Genomic DNA, 22,802 nt, shown 5'->3' with positions numbered 1-22,802 from the left:
CTTCCAATAAATGTAATGAAAATAGAGGATTTGAGAAAATTTCAGAGACATTTACCTAATGAGGAGGAAATTAGTGGGTCTCTATAAAAGTTTATATGATTGGGACATAACTGAAGAGAGATGAATTGAGGATGTCCATTCCTGAAAAAATTTCTGTGTAGTTTTCATGACATATCTTTACTCGTGTGCCTCAGCACAACTTATTAATAACTGAAATATATTTATGACATTTTGTGTCTTTGAACAATGTAAGTAAACAAATTATTGCATTGCATATATTACTTTACAAATGGTGTAGTCTGAATTTATTGATTTTCTTAATACAGTAACAAAATATTATGCATTACTTTTGAAATCCCTAAAGTTATGATTATTTCAACTTGTCTAGCGGCAAATTTAATATTATATAGACCAGCGGTCATCAAAACACTGCACGCTCTGGCAAGCGTCTCTTACCCGCGGACAAGACACAGTCCTAGCGTGCAATCGTCGCTGATGGCGGGTATGCTGTCTCTCTATCCCTTGTGCACGAAGCAGAAGGGTTCCTTACCCTCCATGCACTCTACCCATTTCAGCGAGTGCTGACGACCACTGATATAGACTTTAATGGCATGCTTCCGTGACTTAGTCACTCAATATTTAACTTTCAGAAGCAAATAAATTTTACAAATACATCTTAGTTTATGAATTAACTTATTGTTTTCTTTTTTGTTTCCTTTTCCCACAATACTTGACTTTTTTTCCTCTTTGTTAGGAGGGAGAGAGGGAAAATTCCACGCACTACGACCTGAGGTCTATTGTATTCCTCCGTATATGGGATGAATTGCGTGCCCACAGATCCTCTACGCGCACCGACCTAACCACTTGACCCCCTTAACGACCGATCCCTACAGCCAATAGATTCCATGTACAACTCCTGCTTCGGCAATCCCTCACCCCCCCAAGGCTCCCTTAACGGTTCGAAACTGAAGTCCTCCCCCGAGAAGGTCTGCCCTGGTTTCGTTGCAGAAGTTATCCATCATCACATGAATACAATCCACGGAGGCCGGTCGAGAGAGCCAGCAGCTACGGAGGGCCGCCTGTAAAGCGATCTGAAAACCAGAAGAAATAACGGGATGATGAATAAAAGGATGATTGGGGAGGAAAGGAAGTGCCGAAGATGAGTGGGGTTCCAATCGTCTGATAAAGTTACATGATATTCATCAATAGGAGTGAGGGAAAAACCCCCAAAAAACCTTACCTAGGCAACTTGTTCCGACCGGGAATCGAACCCGGGCTCGCTGGGTTCGGAGTTAGACTCGCTAACTCCTCATCCACAATGGGTGGACAATTCTTGTCTTAGAGGGTTTTAAAATATCCGATTCAATTAAATCTCTCTCTTCAATGTTTTCATAGACACAATGTCTAATTCACATTTTAGTACGTGTAGTAGTTTAATTGAACTACTGTCTGTTTATTTTATACCCTCAGAGTATCTAAATTTTAAGGAAATTGTAATTACTGTTTTTTTCTTGCTTGTAAAAAATTCATTCTAAATTGGATAAAATGAGAAACATTTGGCTCAAATACAGTTAAATGATTATGTTACAATTTAAAACCCCTTGTTTCTAACATACATATCCCATTAAGAGAACTCATAATGGTACAGAATATGACACAAAAACATAATTCCAAAGAGAGTGGTATACACGTTTACTGCCATGCCAGGATTCGAATCCGGATTGGATGGGTATTTCGTCTGAAGTCCATGATATTGTCATATATTAAAAGTATTTAAATTAATCTAACTGCTCTCTGTAATACATTGTTTTAGCAAAAGAACATAATTCTAAAATAATATAAATATTTTTCAAACCGATTTGATTTTTGTGTCAATAAAAGTGTTACGGTGTAATACCTCTGTTAACATTACTCTTCATTGCTTCCGCATTTGTCTGTCATATTGTGGCTGTAAAAATACACAGCAGTAATTATGAACGGGCGTCGGATTTTGCCTGCATTGTTCATTATACGCGGGGTTCCAATCTCCAATAAGCGTAATTGTCCATCGCAAGCGAGGGGAGGGTATAGTGCCTACATGTATCTGATAAAGAAAATGTCAGGGTTGATACTACAAATATGCATATCGAATGAATTTATCGCGACATTCAACGGCTCACTGTTTCGTATCGGTAACCGTACTAATCGTTATGAGAGATTTTACAGGTAAAATGACGAGCATTTACATATTGATGCAGATGAAGAGATTGCTTTCAACAGCCACCTGTGCTACCGGACTTTAAATGTTCTTTATTGTTGTTTATCGTAACACATATGTGGCTATAAATTGGTTGCAATTTATTCTTGGTATTGTGGCGTATGTTATCTGAAGGCGAGAGGAAAATATTTGTTACGAAGTTTCAACGCTGGATTGTTGGCGCTTTGTAAGACATTAAATACTCGTAAATAGGGAATTGGTGACTGTCGGTTCGCTGAGAGAGTAATGTGCAACATTCATCTCCGTGGAGATAAATTTAAAGGGACCAGAAAATTAAGCATAGGCCTAGAATTATTTTTTATTTAACTATGCTCGCAACCTGCCGAGGTTATATCAGCGTCGCCGGTCTACCGGAATTTTGTCCCGCAGGAGTTCTTTTACATGCCAGTAAATCTACTGACATGAGCTTGTTACATTTAAGCATACATCTGGGCAGGGATCGAACCGGAACCTCGGGCACAGAAGGCCAGTACTATACCGACTTCGCCATCCAGACCGACCATAGGCATAGATAAAATATTTATTTTCTCTTTTATGAAATCTGCAGTGCCTGGGAAAGTGACATAAGTCAGTTCCCACAAACCTTTTTTGATCATTTATTGATAACTTATGGAATATCTGCTCGCTTGGAAAAAGAGACATAGGCCTACGTATTTCTCCCATTACAATAATTCGTACAGAAAAAAATCAAATCGATATAAACCAGTGTAATTTGTCATTAAATTATCAAAAAATGTTTGTGGAAACTGACTTATGTCACTTTTCCCAGGCACTGCAGAAATTATGTTACATATATTCGGTTACATACTGATTTAGAGGTAGTTTTGATTTACAAATAGACGCTTACGTAAGACACTTTATTTCGATATATTTCTTAAACACATTTTAACCTCTTCAGTCCTGTTGTAGAGTATACGCTACATAACTTTCTTTCAATTTTTTGCAGTGTCTTGTATAGTTTTTGAAATTTTTAAAGATGAAATTTGATAGAAACGAATAGTAACTTATCACTTTTGCAACATTTATTCTGTATACCAGAATTATAAATTAGAATTAAAAATTTGGGGGCACCAAGAGTCAAAATTGCACCAAAATTTGATTTTCTGTGAAGACTAGATTTGGGACTTTTGGAACCCAAAAATGATTACGTGACCGATATTTTTCAATTTAAAAAAAAACATATAAATTCGGGACTGAAGAGGTTAATATATTATTTATGGAACAAGTTGATGATTATGGCACGAATGAATGTTTGTCACACGGACGATAGTGAGTGCGACAATTTTCACGGGTGTCATAATAAGATTATCCACGAGTTGGATACAATACTTTATGGCATCTTGGCACTATAAATTGTAAATTATGAAATAATTCGGCATCCATAGCTGACAAAGTCTTCATATGTTCCTATTGATTAGTTATATCTGGCATTGGCATTGGATAAAGAGAAATGGATGACCTTGCAGGTATTAAAAACTCTAGTTATACCTCAGGTATCAAATTTCATGTTACAAATGTTCCTTTATTTTGTTACTACAGTTTCTCTGAACCACAGAACTGTTTTATGTGATATTAAAAAAGCGATACAAAATTGTTAAAACAATTGGAAATAAACGATACGCTACCTTCTGTCCTGTATTTCATTTCTTGTTACACAGCGTGTAGACGCGGTAAGCAAGATAGACGAATTGCATGCATCCAGACCCAAGCGTTCCGGTATTACATCATAGCAAATACGTCATTGCTATTATTGGTACGTGTGCGATAATAAGCCGAATACGCACGATACTGGATGTAGTAGCAACCTGTTTTGCAAAGCTAGGATGGCATAGACTATATTTTTGAAATACTGACTATATTTTCCTTAAACAGGTATTATAATTATTATTTCGAACATTTTCACAATCAGTCCATAGGAAAAGAAATGATACATTATGACAGTCATGAAATATGTAATTAAAATGAAGAAATTTCAAAACAAAAATGTCTTCTGTTTCATAAAATGAAATATTAATATGTGAATACTTTTCATAGATTGACAGTGTTGATACCATTATACAATGTGTCCGCAAACTCACTCCGCAGCGAGGAGAGACGCTCGATCTTCTAGCGGGAAATTTTAAGTTGGCAGCAAAATTATTCACACGACGTGTTCAGTGTTGACTTTCGAGTGGAATGAATCCCTCCTCCCAACATAACTGCAGCCGCTAGCTGTGAATCCCACCTACCAACATAACTGCAGCCCCAGCGTATACATCACCGTCTCCTCGCTGCGGAGTGAGTTTGCGGACGCACTGTAGTTACTTGGACAGATATTGCATTATGTTATTGGAAATTTGAGACTCTCGGGTTAAGATTTTGAAGATATATATACACAAGTGTTGTCGTAATAATTCACCATTAAAATGGGACACACTCACGGACCGAAGAACGCGAATTCGATTATGCGCAATGTTCAAAACATACAGAGGTGAGCCTGCCTGGAGAGAAATAAAAAATAGGTTGCAGCCGCCAAATTACTCTTAAAGGAACGACCACTCATATAAATTGAGGGAAAGAAGACAGAGGACGAACACTGGAAAGTTTTCTTTTCTCAATCGTAATATCAGAGACTGGAATGGTTTACCTACAGACTTACTAAAGGCTTTACCAATAACCAAAAATGTATTTAAAAATAGGCTTAAGGACTTCACTAATATTCGGTAGTATATCATACACACTATTTAAAGGTTGTAATTGATATCTTGTTATTTGAAGTGTTCTATCAGTGAGGAAGTGTGTCGTGTCAATGAAGTGTGTAGTGTCAGTGAAGTCTATTGTGTAAGTGAAGCGTGTTTGTATCAGTGAAGTGGCAGTGCAAAGTATTTGAACAGTGAAATGGTTTTGAAGTGTTAGTGAAATCAGGATAGAATCAGTGCAGTGAGTGGGTTGACAGCGAAATAAGTGTGGTGCCGAAAGGTAGGCCTACTTGTGCAGGTATAAACCTGTCATACTCGTGGGTCTTAGTTCGAACTTAGGATTAAGATACAAATTATATTTACTTTAAATGTTATTTTAAGTGATCATGCTTCATTTAATTTAGGATGCTCCTTGTTCTTCTTCTTCTTCTTCTTCTTCTTCTTCTTCTTCTTATTATTATTATTATTATTATTATTATTATTATTAAGTTATTATTTTCATTCTTATTAATTACTGTTTTTATTAGTTGTGTTTATTATTAATTGTCATTATTGAGAGTAATTAGTTACCTCTGCCACCGGGTATATATCCATTTGCAGTGTGAATACATACATACATACATACATACATACACACACATAGTCTATATATGTACCGAGATACTGTTTTTAATTATGTCGCATTTCCGTTAACGGATCTATGTAGATAGAAAAAATCTCTGTGACTTTGTTTTGCAATTTTATCTAGCCAGATATAACGCACTCAACAAAGCAGATGGATTTCAGACGGAACTATTCTGTGATGGTGAAACCTTTAAGTAAGTACGAATTCTTGCAGAACAAATCTCTTTGCACTTTTAGAAACTTTAAATTTTTCTTCGAAAACAGAATACTTTTTAGAATCGTAATTAGGTACGACTAGTCCCAACTTACGTCATTTTTCCTTGGTATATATTCTTCTCGCTGTACCTTTGTAATAGCGTTATCCCGTTACACAGCAAGGGGTTTGAAGTTCTGGATCAGGTGAAACTTTTTCCACTTACGTTCAGTGGTGTGGCATTACATCATGAACTTCTATATTACAATACAGATTTTCTTCTTGAACGAATTTCATTTTCTTCTTTATGAGATCCATGGCACATAAATTTGGAAACAAAAGTTCGCTGCTATGTGCGAATCAAGACGTATGTCTGCTTGTCATACCCGGCCCTCCTCCTCATTTCGTTGACTTTGAACATAGAGAGAAATTTCAAGGAGGAAAGGAAGTGAGGTTGAAACTACAAACAACAAAACTTTGTTTATGAAAAATGGCAAGTAAAAGAAAAACAAGCGCCATAGCCTCCTGAGCGTAAACTTATTCTTCAGTACTTGTTGTTCTAAGTCATTTCTTTTCTTTCCAACTCTTTCCTTTGTTTCGTGACCTACGACTTTACATTCTTTCATAAAGTTTTCTTTCCCTTAATTCGGTTTATTACTTCGGTGAAAATACGTGTCTTGTATTAAGCTCTAAATGAATTAACAATTTTCTTAAATGTTTAATATAGAGTCTATAATCAAATTACACCAGTAATAATTTAAAAATATAATTGTCAAATGAGTCGGTTAGAGTCATAACTAGGCTTAGTATTCCAGCTACCTAAAGACTGAAGTTAAAGACACATTGGGTATATAGTAAGCCGAACACAGGTAATGCAACAGATAAGGATGTAAACAAATAGGTCTTCGCTTCGTCTTCGTGGAGTACAGTCAACTCCCGACATTGTGAAGCTAAACTAGTAAACACATGCTTGAGCCGTAATGTTCATTTTCGTCGTTATCTCTGACGGAACTTGAACATATGCGGATGTAATTTGAAATAATTTTATAATGCAAGAAATTCTTTCAATAACACATGACGTTACTGGTGCATGATTTAGTACAAGATATTCCTATTGCCTGATAATTTTTAATGTTTCATTAGAATATTGCATATGTCACTCATCACTGAAAACCCACTAATTTACTACGTATTTTTCTAGAAATCCCCTGAAATATAGATTATTTAATTTATTAATTGGGATATTGGCACTGAACATCATGGTAGGCTATACAAATCCATGCTAAACGTCGAGTTAATACCCTAATAATTTTCAAATTTTTATGGTAGTGATTCCTTTGGACTATGTTAAACATAATTTCGTACCTCTTGATATAATTGCAGTGTCTTTCAGTGCACTGTTTTTTGTCACTTATTTTACACACTGTATAAGTAATGTTGTCTATATTGACAGTGAAAATATTAGTTTAAATATCCTCACTATGCCCTGCAATACTATACGCTTGAACGTCTTACCTAAGGCATTTTACCTCTGCAATGAACCTTCATTCATCCACAAAGATGTAGTTATCAACAGTAATATCACTAGACGTTTTGATTTATCTAGAGAAAATCAAAACTCGAGTAGGATTTAATTGACTATTACACGATTAGAAGAAAGTATATAAAGATTAGAAGTAACGAAGTACTCCAATACAATAAAATATTAATTGAATTACGAAAATACAACTGTCTTCAAATGTATTATTGCACCATCTCAACATTACAAATATTACGCTAGATGCATGCTAGATGGCAGTAATGTCTTTATACAGACACTGTAATGATTACTATTCAATAAATCTTAATATTAAACAATCTCTGATACGTGACTATCCATAATATCATATAGCAGAAGTTCTTTTTATCCTCTCAGAGCAGAAGCTATAACATAACCTAACTAATATACACAAGTGTTAGAAAAGTTTTAATTAACGACGATGACATAAAAAATAAACAGGAATAATTTTAAAAGGAATAATTATTGAATGTACAATTTTCAAATTTGAATGTGCTTGGTGGTTCAATTGATGTTATATTGGACGTGTGCATAATAGAAGTGGAACTCGTTGATTTAGGCCTACATGATGTATTCAACTTATTCAGGATTTCCGAATGGTGCTCTTCATTTATTTGTAAATCGGATTTCAGAAGATGCATAGGTACGATCAGTGATTTTTATTAATTCTTGTTCTTGTATGCCAATGCGAGTCATATTTGAAACTGCTGTGCATCGACTGGAGTGGTTTGTAATTTTATATATATTTTTGACGTCCAGACCAGCGCAGTTTCAAATGTTGGCAAACAAAGAAACAAATGCTAGGGACGCGATAAAATTAAACAAATGCTAGGGACGCGATACAATTGTGCGATATGCAGCCATGATTGGTTGAAAAACGTCCTTTCGTACCGTTTTATTCGTCAAAAGTAGTATGACGTAGTAAGAGTGTAATAGTCTAAATAATACGACTAGTAAGAGCAGTGATCGATAAGATTACTCACTATGACTGCGTCCCGGCTTCGGCTTAGACCTATTATAACTAAAGGCAGAGCGTGTGTAACTATTTTGTATACTAAAATACCTATACCTGTGACGTCACATATACTTCGATTCAAGCAAATTCATTACAACTTATAGGTAGCTGAATTACTAAGCCTAGTCATAATTCACATGCTCCAAAGAATGAAAAATTGAGATACCATTATATTTCCATACGGTTATTTGCGTAGAACACGATTAAAAGGTTACATTTTTACATTTATTACATGATGATGTAAGAAATGTGAAAAATTAACCCCTGAATCGTGTTCTACGAAGATAACCTCATGGTAATATAACGGTATCTCAATTTTTCATTTTTTGCAGCATGTGAGTTATGACTTTAACCGACTCAAATAATAATAATAATAATAATAATAATAATAATAATAATAATAATAATAATACAGTCACCGGGATAGCTCAGACGGTAGCGCATTTGCCTGCTGATCCGGAGTTGCGCTCGGCATGGTTTCGATTCCCGCTTGGGCTGATTATTTGGTTTGGAATTTTTCCAAGATTTTCTCCAACCGCAAGTGGAATGTCAGGTAATCTATGGCGAATCCTCATCCTCATCTCGGCAAATACCATTTCGCTATAACCAATTACATAGACTCTAAATGAAGTAGTTTCTAGCGCGCAGTTTTTAAAAACGCTAATATAGCTGGACAAAATTAATAACTTGTCTGCTAACTTTATGATAGGTTTTTATGAAACATTGTATAGGAATTATAGGTAGCAAATATGTTTCGTGTGCAAAATTTGGTTATGTTTGTGTGAGAGGAACTACCCCTTTATACAGGATGGTTTTAGACAAAATTAATCACTTCTCTCTTGCCTATCAAATATTCATTAGACTTTGTACAGGATTTACACGTGGCATATTTTTTTGTCCAAACTCTGATTACCTTCGTTCAAGATGAACTACCCCTTTATAGAAGGTGGTTTTAAAAAATAATAATATCTCAGCTATGTAAAAGATTTATATGAAACTTTGTAGAGAAGTTACAAGTAACATATTTATTTTGTATCGTGTCCACCGCTGTGGTCTCGTGGTAGCGTGTTCGCTCCCGAACCCAGCGGGCCGGGGTTGGAACGAGTTGCCTGGGTGAGGTTTTTTCGTGTTTTATCTCTCACTCCTATGGATGAATATCACGTAACTTTATCAAGCGTATGGAACCCCACTCATTCTCGCCACTTCTTTCCCCCCTCATCATCCTTTCCTTATAATTTCGGTTGTCTTCCTTGGTTTTCATATCGTGCCTGCGGCGGCCCTCCGAAGCTTCTGACGCTCTCGGCCGGCCTCCATGGATATGCCAAAGCATGCTAGTTGTTGACTCAGCAGCGAAACCCACTTCACTAACGACGGGTTGCGGTCGTTGGGCTACAACTCTTCCCAGAGGCGCACAATAGACCTCAGGTCGCGGTGCACAGGGATGTTCTCCTCCCGGCCTCATAGAGAGAGAAAAAACTCTAAGTCGTAAGCATAAGGTAAAATGACATCATCCTCATAAACCGCTCTGATTTCGAAGCATTTCGCCAGACTTTGAACTGCTGTCGTCTTGAAACCAAAAAACGGGATTACAAAAAATAATTAAAAAATCTGAGTTTTGCAATTTTCCGCACTAGAATTTTTCATAGCCGTAAAATAAGAATGTACCTACCATATAATATACTTTATGTGATTCATAAATATATAGGTATAGCTTATAGCCTATATAAAATTCAGAGTGGGAAAATTTTAAATTTTTTGTAGACTTAGTCCAAAATGATAAAATTATAAATTATAAACAATATATAAGCCCCTGGAAATTGTAACAAATTAATAAACCATTAAACCATACTAAAGTTACACTGTTTCTTCTAAACCACACTAAAATCGACTGGCAACGCCACACGTCATGTCATAAATGACAACAGACTTTAATACTTTCGCTGGGTGTACACGTTGATGCTAAATGTCAAACGAAAAGTGGTGATACTTTATCTTTTATTAACAGCGTTAGGTTTTGTCTGAGATTTTTGTTCTGCTAAAATTGAAAAATATCACATTGTGACGCCAGATATTCCACAAAGCAATTTCTATGCAAGATTTAATTTTGAGTTCTATTTCGTGTAGACAATTTTCGAAACCTAATACACTTTTTGAATGATTAAACCATTGTGCATTGCGCGTCTCTTACTTCTCAACATAACTCCGAACATTTGCCGGATCACGGAGCATCCCACGACTGAAAATGAGTTTAAGTTAATTCTCCATATTTGCGTAAGGAAACAACAATCGTCACAACAATAATACTGAAATTCTGCTGTTCAGTCTGTCATTTTCTTTATCGTATTTCTCGTTAAAACGTGAAAATTATTTTTTTTAGTTCATGTATGCATTTGTTAAAAAAACACCCTTGTGATACAGGATAAAAATTACAAAGCATAAAAATGTGTGTTATCCTAAATAACGTATCTGGATTAATAAATTCCATCACAATAAACTATGTATACTAAGGAAAAGCACCCACAGAGACTTTATTACAGAGAGTGCACAGCAGTAAGACCGAACTCACAGCGGAGTGGCGCGGACCGCGGCGCAGAAAATTATTAATTTTGGATATTTTCTCACGTCTCCGCAAAAAACGAAAACAGGTGCCGTTACAGATATTAGCATAGAATTTAATGATTAAAGTTTCTTTTAAGAGTCCGTGTGAGTCTCAGGATGAGAGAGGGTTTGGAATTGAACAGGTTACATCAGCTGCTTGTCTGTGCAGATGACGTGAATGTTAGGAGAAAATCCACAAACCATTAGGGAAAATACGGGAATTTTACTTGAAGCAAGTTAAGCGATCAGTTTGACAGTAAAGGACAAAGTATATGATTATGTCTCGTGACGAGAATATTGTACGAAATGGAAATATAAAAATTGGAAATTTATCCTTTGAAGAGGTGGAAAATTCATATATCTGGGAGCAACAGTAACAAATATAAATGATACTCGGGAAGAAATTAAACGCAGAATAAATATGAGAAATGCCTGTTATTATTCGGTTGAGAAGCTTTTATCATCTAGTCTATTGTCAAAAAATCTGAAAGTTAGAATTTATAAAATAGTTATATTACCGGTTGTTATTTTTGGTTGTGAAATTTGGACTCTCAATTTCAGAGAGGAACAGGGATTAAAAGTGTTGAGAATAAGGTGCTTAGGAAAATATTTGGACTAAGAGGAATGAAGTTACAGGAGAATGGAGAAAGTTACACAACACAGAACTGCAAGCATTTTATTCTTCACCTGACATAATTAGGAACATTAAATCCAGACGTTTGAGATGGATAGGGCATGTAGCACGTATGGGCGAATCCAGAAATGCATATAGAGTGTTAGTTGGGAGGCCGGAGGGAAAAAGACCTTTGGAGAGGCCAAAACGTAGATGGGAATTTAATATTAAAATGGATTTGAGGGAGGTATGATATGATGATAGAGACTGGATTAATCTTGCTCAGGATAGGAACCAATGGCGGGCTTATGCGAGGGCGACAATGAACCTCCGGGTTTCTTAAAGGCTAGTAAGTAAGTAAATAGTAATTGAGTCTCTATATTGTAAGCTTCGTTAAAACTTGAAAACTAAATATATTTAAAGTAATATTTGCTGTCGTTATAAAAACCTTTTGTGATGTTCAGAAAAATTAAAGAAACAATGAAAATATATACGTTATCATAGAGAACACATTTGAATTAACAGATTCCAACACAGTGACTCAAATTCATCACACAATAACCAACAATTAGATGTTCTTACAAAGAGCGCTTTGTACGAAGACTGAACTCGCAGTGGAAGGTTGTAGTGATAAAGCATTTTTTATATATAGTAACCTAACAAATATTCATTGTCGAAAACATATAACCTTCCCTGTCCCGCCTGGATTGTAAATCAGCAGAAAAGTAGAAGGTGAAACAATACGATGGAGAAAGAAGAAGTACAGAACATATTACAAACATTTGTAGTACTTTTCGCTTAATGTTGATTAATGATTGAGTGATTGGATTGAATCATTCTATGTTTGCTTGATTAATAATAGCCGAACAGATGACTAAATGAAATAATTTGCTCTTCTGAGCTGGCTTCAGCTTAATTGTCATCAACTTCTAGTGTCTCATTTCGTAATAGCACGTCTTCGGAATCAATTTAAAGATTCTAGATCAATAACATGATGAATTTACATACATACCGATTATTTAGTCCTGACAGCTCAGCGACGCGAAAGAGGGTAAATAATAGGAGGAGTGGAGAGAGTTCCGGAGTGGAGATAAGGGCGAGCGGTCGGTAAAGGAATGCAGTACAGCTTAACTGTACTAGAACCATACTTCTCTACCGCACGCATGACATCCGATCGCTCCAAAGGCAAGCGAATGAATAACCCAGACACCTCTTAGCGTAACTAAATGGACTCGTCTGACCTAGACGCATATCGCCGGCTACTGTCAGAACTAAATAATCGTACTGTATCTCCACTTTCCTTCATCAGAGGGCTTTCTAAACGTTATCGGGGCGGTATGTTACCAAGTGTTGAGAACTAAGAAATGGCGTACCTGGACACATAATTATGTCTTGATTCAATTTTATTACTGAGTAAAGGTCTTTCACATGCAATATTGTATATCTGATAGCCTATTTTGGACCAAATGTTTCACGTTTTGGTCAATATTGCTTAATGTTATCGTCAGGCATGTCAAGCGGGGCACTTTTAGCCTTTAAAAGAGGTGTAACCGTGACGTAGAATCCGTTTTAAGTGTGCGACTACCTGCAATTCAGTAAGCGGAAGGTCTCTAGATCCCTTGTCAGAGGGTAGAATGTGCCCGCATTTGATATCCCTGGTTATGATTGAAGGAGTCAGAGTGGAATAGCCCATATGAAATCGAGATTATTAGTATTGTCATTTTTAGAATTTATGTGCCTTCTATCGATATTATACAATAACGTGAATATAGGAAAACTTTTCCAGTTACACTTCTTTTCGTATTTTAAGAATTTTCCTCGTGTAAAAGAGTCTGTATTTTTCTTGAATATGAAACAGGAACGATGTAAAATGGAAGAAGAATCTGTTTAAGGACTTTAAAGTTTAGTTAGTAACATTTCATGCAGTGACAGGAGAAAACCAGTTTAGAAGTTATCTTCAAATTATACAAAGTATCTCAATAAATCAATATATTCTCATAAATAATCGTATTGTGAATTTATTACCTTAGTTTCAAGAACAGCGGAAGATATTTGCAATTTTTCTTCTGAAGACAAGTTTTAATTCCAGTCATGCGATGTTCAAGTTCTATCAGTTTTTCTTCCCGTAGAAATTTATTATTGAAGTCAATGTTTTCAAACTTATTTAAAAATGTTGCTGATTGTCCTCGTGATTCCTGAGACATTAAATTTGTTGTTTTATTTTTAAAGTTCAATATAATTTCACACTTCAATAAAAACCTCTGATTGAGGTTCTGCCTGATATGTAGGCTACATCTTTTATCATCTCTCTTGACGGTATGTGTCAGAGAAAGAACAATAATTGTTTGCATACATTTGAAGTCTGATTAATGTAATATATCGGCGATGTATGCAATGAGGTGGGAAGGAACTGGCCACTCATGGCCAGTTGCCTCATAAGTGGTGCCTTCTTGGTATCACTTGTGAGGTTCAGATCTGTCTTCGGACAGTTAACTAAACAACAACTTCAATAAGGAGTCACTGACATGAGGAAAAATGCTAAAAAAATGTTGCAGGTTACTGATAGGGCACAAATGCAGGTGTATTATACTATACTTCAGGTCTCTGAACATACACCGTATGTAATAATCATGTATGAAGTATGGTATAGTATACTAAATTCTCAGGAGGATTAGTAATAATTGTTAAAGTGGTATTGTACTCGGCCATTTGAATAGAAAAACATATAGCTTAATATTGGCCATTTGAATCGAAAAACACATAATTTTAACCCCTTTTCTTTTTAAACATAGTGAATACATCTTGACGCACTGTGACAACCACTCAATTTATGTATATCTTTCCCGCTTTAGCCACAACTTCGCAAGGTAGGCCTAACGAAAGAGAAGGCTTATAAGTAATAGTGTGTTGACGATATGAACATAATCTCAGTTCTGAGGACAATATCCCTACGAAACTTCAATGTCGTTATTTTAGCACTATAAATTGTCACAAATATATCTCCACTGGACAAAGCGCAAAAATAAGTAATTATAAAATTAGTAGGTATAATATTTGAAGAGTTCAGAGCCATAGTGGGCCAAGCGTCAAATATTAGCAACGCAGAAAACAAGGGTTAAAACTAAGTGAATACCATAAGGGGTTGTTGGACAATAACTTCATTTAGGTCAAAATTACATAAATTCTTACTTAACAGATGAATTGCTTATTAATATTTGTTACTTACAATGAAACTAACATCTGTCCATTCTTATTATTATTATCATTAATTTCTCTAAATAGATTTACAAAACCTCTAATGGCAATTACATTAATATTCTCATTATAGAAATAGAAATAGAAAAATATATATATATATATATATATATATATATATATATATATATATATATTCTCCCTGTAACATAGTCCTAGTAAGCTCATATTAAATTAATTTTCATCATTTTACTAGCTATCTCAAATATTAAATTAATTATAATTCATTGAATTAAATTAGCTCATAAATTAAGTTACTACTTTACCTTTAGATTTATCTAAATTTAAATAAATGTGTAGTGAAGAATATTGCTGGAGAACCTTTTAAGTGTAGTGTAAATATTTGTAATTTAAATTTATGTATTGTATTGATTAAGGCTGGTTGAGTGGAAGAGAAGGCCTTACGGCCTTAACTCTGCCAGAGAAAAAAACATTATTATTATTATTATTATTATTATTATTATTATTATTATTATTATTATTATTATTATTATTATTATTATTATTATTCAATGAAACATATGGCAAGTAATATAAAGTATACATATTAAAACTAAATGGTATCTCAGTCTTCATTAAACTATAGTATTAACATAATTTTAATCTTTGCTTTCTCCGTTTTTAATAAATGGCACTTGGCCCACTATGGTTCTGAACCCTTCGTTTGAGGAAAAACCTCTATGAGGTTTAGAAGTGTATTGTATTTTTTCTGACAAAGACAAAGGGAATAATGAAATATAGGGTGTTTCAAAAGTGATGATAAAAATTTAGGAATGATAAGTAAAAACGAAGAGAAGCATAAAACTTCTAGTAACATGTGTCCACAAATTAACCGTTTATGAGATAATGCCATTTTTTGTAGTTGGAGCCCGCTGCATACTAAGCATGGGTATTAATTCCAACAAAACAGTGACAATTTTATTTAATTTATCAACAACGAGACAGTAATGTTTATAATTTATTTTGGCTTCAACACCACAGAAATGTGATTGAACACGCACAAAAGAAATGTTTTTTTTTTCAACAACAGTGAAATTTGCGGATAAAAAAAGTACAGTACAGTGTGAACATTTTAACTGACAAAATTTATAGCATTGCTCAAAATGCTGACCATGCACTTGAAAGCATCTGCCTAGTCTTCTCCGCAAAGACCCGCGAATGCGCTTCAACAATCCTGGGCCATTCTCCATTTGTTGGAAGGCATGTACAATCCGATGCTGTAATTCTTCTGATGTGATGTCTGTTGTGTAAACTAGGATTTTTTGCATGACCCCATACACAAAAACCCAAAGGATTTAAATCCAGTGATCCAGGTACAGGTCCTCCTCTACCTTCTCACCGTTCACAATATTATCTGTTTAGATATAGTATCTCACTTACAAGGAAATGGGATAGGGAGAGTGCAGTATACATACTATTTACGAAGCATGAATGTTGCCGTTTTACCGTACCCAGGCGCTCGGTTCACTGGCGGCCCCAATCAGCACAAAATGGAATTATCCCGTAAACGGTAATTTGCGGACCCATGTTTACTGGCACTTTTTTACTTCTCATTCCTAAATATATGACCATCACTTTTGAAACACTTGTATTGTTAAAAAATATTTCCTTGAGACTAATCTGTTCTTTCCTATTCAGATAAACGTATATTCCAGCCATTCTATTAACGATATATCAAGTAACCTACATGAATGCGCAATGTCAATGGAAAATTTTATCACACCCATAAAATTTGGTCTTCCCCTCCCCCTTTTCTTAGACAAAAGATATGGATTTCATAATTGGATCAACAACTAGGTAACTAGAGGTATAAACCATTGCTTTTCTAACTGCCTGCAATATAATAAATGACTTTATCTTATGTCTTTTCGTCAATATAACTAAATATTTGTCACACCCGTAACTGTAGAATGGGTCATAAAGGTAGGCGCTCATTTACCAGAAAAAATTTGTTCTTTACGTTCGGATTTTTATTAAAGTATCGCTCACTTATCCGCATTTCCGAATTATTCATCAAATAGTGTTGTAATTTACCTTTAGAGCGCATTATTTCATTGTAGTCTTCTGAACTGAACCTGGAAATAAAATGAATAGCTTTGTAACTTGAATAAATTATGAAGGACCTACCTGGTTAATTTAGTATTTTCCCAATCCCATTCCATATTATGTTCTTTCTCTATATTATATTTCCATAATTCTAATTTCATAAATGATAAAGCTTTTCATACTGTTCGATTTAATAAAATAAACTTCGCGTCATTCATTTCATTATACCTTCACTATTACCGCGATTGGAGGTCTTGGAATCTATATAATTCACCATGACATTCTGCATTCCGATCTTGGACCGTACGGAAATTCGTTTATAATTCTCTGGCCAGAATTCTAGATGGAATCCGGTCATGCGGACATAGTCGATACGGCCAAGTGTGCGATTCTTCATTTAAAATAATGCAAAGAATAAAAATCCGAGCCACCGGCGTGGCTCAGTCGGTTAAGGCGCTTGCCTGCCGGTCTGAAGTTGTGTTCGGGCGCGGGTTCGATCCCCGCTTGGGCTGGTTACCTGGTTGGCTTTTTTCCGAGGTTTTCCCCAACCGTAATGTGAATGCAAGGTAATCTATGGCGAATCCTCGGCCTCATCTCGCCAAATATCATCTCGCGATCACCAATCTCATCGACGCTAAATAACCTAGTAGTTGATACAGCGTCGTTAAATAACCAACTAAAATTAAAAAAAAAATAAAAATCCGAATACGCCGTACGGACTCGTCCATGTAAGTGAACGCCTACTTTGAGTAAAACCGTAACAGTTTCTCGTCAAAATGAATGAAGCAGTGACCATTTATAACAATTTAGTTTCTAACACCGAGATATATCTAAAATCGTAATAATGAAAGGAAAAGATCAACTCAACTTCATTTCCAGACATTTGGTTATGAGGATCGGTAGGCCTATTATACAGAGTGTTAAAAAGTATCCAATATTTTAGGAGGTGCTAGTATGCATCAAAACAAGAAAAAATGTCTAATAAACATGGGTCCTATAACACATACTTCCTGACATCTGTACACTTGTTCATAGGAGGTACTCAATGTGACGTCCATTCATGGCAATGCATTCTTCTGCCCTTCGGCGTAAGGAATCACGCAATCTTTGAAATTGACCTGGTTGTTCTTGATAACCAGAAGTCTAGGGAATTTAGGTTTAGGGAACAAGCAGGCCAAGATGCGGGGCCTCCTCAATCAATCCAGTGGTCCTGAAATGTCAGCGTCAGGTGTTCACGCTCATTGCGGAGAAAATGTGCTGGTGTGCCATCACGCATGAACTACATCTGTAGTCTTTGCTGACATGGCACATTCTCCAGCAAGGTAGGCAATACATTAATATGAACGTCCTGATAACGAGCCCCAGTAAACCTCTGTGGTAGCACGCCTGCCCATACGTTGATTGAGAATCTGTGCTGATGCCTTGTTTCTTCAACTGCATGGGGATTTTCATCAGCCCACACATGCTGATTACGAAAATTCACAACACCATCTCTGCTGAACCCCGCTCATATCTGCAACAAAACTTTTGTTTTCAGTATTCCTTGCGACGTATTAGTAATCCATGCCAGGGTTGTATGATTATCTGGTAGTCTGCTGTACTGTATTGTAGGGCAGAGAATTGCATTGCCAAGAATGGACATCATATTGAGCATCTCTTATGAATACGTGTTCATATCTTAGAAATTATGTGTTGTAGGACTTATGTTTATTAGACATTTTTTTTCTTGCTTAATGCATATTATCACCTCCTAAAATATTGGATACTTTTTTAACACCCTCTATTTTGCAAGGTACAAAAATTAATATAGGCTATAATGTAGCTAAATAGTTGGATATTTTGGGGAAAGAGTGAAAGGCTACTTGCTGCTATAGCAAAAGAAAAATTACAATTCGTGAATAAATTCCTTACGAGCATACCTAGGGAACATTATCTCCTATATGAACAAAAAGATTAACATCTACTCGAAATACGTAAAATTGTGAAATGTTGCAAAATGTATGAATTCAGCATAATATTTTCATTTCTTCGCACTTGCTGCGGAGTTATATGACTGAGAGAGCGTGATGTATACGAGGCGATAACATATAGCTCATACTTTAATCATTCTTTATTTTCCATCTCTCTTCCATTTCATACCATTATTAAACTTTCATACATTTTTCAAAAGAACTCCATCCCGCAGTAGACACATTTTCTTTTTATATTCCTTCATTTTATTAACGTTTTCTTTCTCTCTTCGGTTTACTTCCGATTCGCATTCAACATTCCTTCTCGCGCTATAAACATTAAATATTTGAAAATACTTTTATTACTCCTCAGTACCTATCTTATCTTTTATTCTATTCCAGGACATTTGCTTCATTGCTACGTTCCACTACTTTTATAGCTATAACGTTGACCCATACACAATATAGCTTGTATTTATATGGATATCTGTAACTGAACCCCTGTACATAGAGCTACTTTCTGCTTGTTACTCTTCTAATATACTACATACGAGTATATTAGGCAATGTCCCTGTTCCGTCTTTATGTATTTTTAACCTTCTTTTTCACAGAAATGTGTATAGATCTCTTTCTAGGATTTTAATTCCACACTTTTTAGACAGTCGCCTTTCTACCATTCTTGATTAATGTTCTCATCTTTGTTGTATACCTGTAACTTTTATTGGGCCTTTATGTATAGGGTGGATAAAAAGTCGCTTTCCCGAAATACTTCCATACATTTAATTACATTCAATTTAAATTTGACTACACATTCCTTTACAGATTTTGTTCAAAATGAAAGCCTTGTTTCTCAATACACAACTCACAACGTTTAGACATTGTTTTAGAGATGGCAGAACATAACCACTATTTTAATCGATTTTCACGAATGACTGTTAGAGCATCTGTCGCAGCTGATACAGATCCTGCGGTTTCTAAGCAAAAACATCATTTTTCAGGATACCCCACAGCTAAAAATCACATGGTGTCAGGTCGCATGATCTGGGTGGCCATTATGTTGTGTCACGACGACCGAAACATTCATGGAATTGCGATTCACTGTAAGAAACAGGCAGTTATTGCATAGACACGCAACCCAACACAATAGAAGAAGAAAAAAAACAATAATAACAAGACATAATAATAATAATAATAATAATAATAATAATAATAATAATATAATCCGTAGCGAAACATCCGTGAAGGGCCTAGACCGGCCAGCCGACTGCTGGCCTCACGCCCACATGCCGAAGCAGAGGTGCACGATCATCCAACCAGAATGGAGGTATCGTGTAGTTAGCAAGATGATCCAGCAGTTATAGCTGTCATTCGCAACCGGATTTCGCTACCTATCTTAGCTCCCCAAGTGCATCACGATGTTGGGTGAACACCAGTTCCATACACTGGCACTGGCAGAAATTTCATGAGAAAATTTCTTCCCCCATTAGGACTCGAACCAGCGCGCATTCCGTAACGAGAGTCCTAAGCAGGATACCTTAGACCACGACGCCACGGCGCGGGACAATAACAAGACATGACATTGGAAAAATAGCTAGTTGACGCACGACATGGTTGTCAAGCCATCACTTATCACACCAACTATTCGTTTATTAAAGTTATTACATCTGTGTATGTCCGGCGCTGTTGTGTCGTGGTCTAAGGCATTCTTCCTAGGATTCGCGTTACGGAATGCGCTCTGGTTTGACTCCTCATGGGGGAAGAAATTTTCTCATGAAATTTCGGCCAATGTATGGGACCGGTGCTCACCTAGCATCGTGATGCACTTGGGGAGCTACGATAGGTAGCGAAATCCGGTTGCGAAAGCCAGCTATAACGGCTGGGAAGATCATCGTGCTAACCACATGATACCTCCATTCTGGTTGGATGATGCTTCGGCATGTGAGCGTGAGGCCAGCAGCCGGCTGGTCGGTCTAGGCCCTTCACGGGCTGTAGCGTCACGGATCATTATTATTATACATCTGCGTATGTGTACAAGTATGAAACCTAAGAACGAATATTGGAGAAAGCGACTTTTGACCAACTTGTATTTTGGTATCTTATCGAGTCCAAGACTGTACATCTTTTATTACAGTACATAATAATACTTATTTCATAGTGTCTTGTATGACTTTCTTCTTCTTGTTTCTATTATCTTCATAACAGATCTTCTTCTACCGATCAGTCGCTATCACCATACTAAATTTTATTTCATTTGTTTTTATTATCTTCATAACAGTATGGTAGTTTCCATGTCCTAAATTCAAAGACAAGTTTTAGTTTACGATTGTTTCTTGGAAGTTAAATAAGAGATTACTAAGTTACTTCAATCCTATGATATTGAACTTCCTTATCTTATTCTGTGCCATGTATATTAGGGGGTATTACCACAGTCTAGTATATACAGTCACGAAGCTTGAGTTGTGAGGGTGCTAAATAGACTGTGTCGGTACTATTTCGCATTGTCTGTAATGAGGCGATATTAGCGATCCTAGTGGTTAGCAACTATCTACGGATGCATATTTACTACGTATTGAGCTTCGTGATTGTATATACTAGACTGTGGTATTACAGCATATCAAGGTTCACTCTTTCTCTCCCTTGTTCACTTTCAATTTACATTTAATATCCCTTCTGTTTCAGATTTGCATAACTAAGTATAATATTTAAGCAGATATATAACCAATATTAAATTACTTAACACAAAATTAACAGACTCTAAATATTTCCGAAATCTGTCAGGTATCTAAATGAAGTTCTGAATTTCTAATTATCTTAGGTGAAGAGTACAATGCGTGCAGTTCTGCGTTGTGTAACTTTCTCCATTCTCATGTAACTCTATCCCCCTTCTGCCCAGATATTTTCCTAAGCACCTTATTCTCGAATACCCTTAGCCTTTTTCCCTCTCTCAAAGTGAGACTAAAAGTTTCATCACCATACAGCACAACCAGTAATATAACAGCTTTAAAAGTTCTAACTTTCAATTTTTTCGAAAGCACACTACATGACAAAAGTTTTCAGCCGAATAATAGAAGGCATTTTAGTCTATATCCTACAAGACTATAACAAGGAGATACACTATGTGTTTCTAGTGTACCTTTTATAACCATTTCCTTTATTCTCAAGTTACTTATTTTCCCAAGAAACTAGTTCGATTAATTAAAATGTGTCTCAGGGAAACGGACAGCAGAGTACGTATAGGTCAGTTTTTGTCAGATGCCTTTCCAATTCACTGTGGGCTAAAGCAAGGAGATGCACTATCACCTTTACTTTTTAATTTTTGCTCTAGAGATTCCATTAGGAAAGTCCAGGATAACAGAGAGAGTTTGGAATTGACCGGGTTGCATCAGCTGCTAGTCTAAGCGGATGACGTGAATATGTTAGGAGAAAATCCACAAACGATTAGAGAAAATATGGGAATTTTACTTGAAGCAAGTAAATAAATAGGTTTGGAAGTAAATCCCGAAAAGACAAAGTATATGATTATGTCTCGTGACGAGAATATTGTACGAAATGAAAACATAAAAATTGGAAATCTATCCTTTGAAGAGATGGAAAAATTAAAATACCTGGGAGCAACAGTAACAACTATAAATGATACTCGGGAGGAAATTAAACACAGAATAAATATAGGAAATGCCTGTTATCCGATTGCGAAGCTTTTATCATCCAGTCTGTTGTCAAAAAATCTGAAAGTTAGAATTTATAAAACAGTTATATTACCGGTTGTTCTACATGGTTGTGAAACTTGGACTCTCACTTTGAGAGAGGAACATTGGTCAAGAGTGTTTGAAAATAAGGTGCTTAGGAAAATATTTGGGGCTAAGAGGGTTGAAGTTACAGGAGAATGGAGAAAGTTACACAACACAGAACTGCACGCATTGTATTCTTCACCTGACATAATTAGAAACATTAAATCCAGACGTTTCAGATGGGCAGGGCATGTACCACATATGGTCGAATCCAGAAATGCATATAGA

This window comes from Periplaneta americana, chromosome 11 (genome assembly GCF_040183065.1).
Source record: "Periplaneta americana isolate PAMFEO1 chromosome 11, P.americana_PAMFEO1_priV1, whole genome shotgun sequence".
NCBI classification, from domain to species: domain Eukaryota; kingdom Metazoa; phylum Arthropoda; class Insecta; order Blattodea; family Blattidae; genus Periplaneta; species Periplaneta americana.
This window is presented reverse-complemented; position numbering follows the sequence as displayed.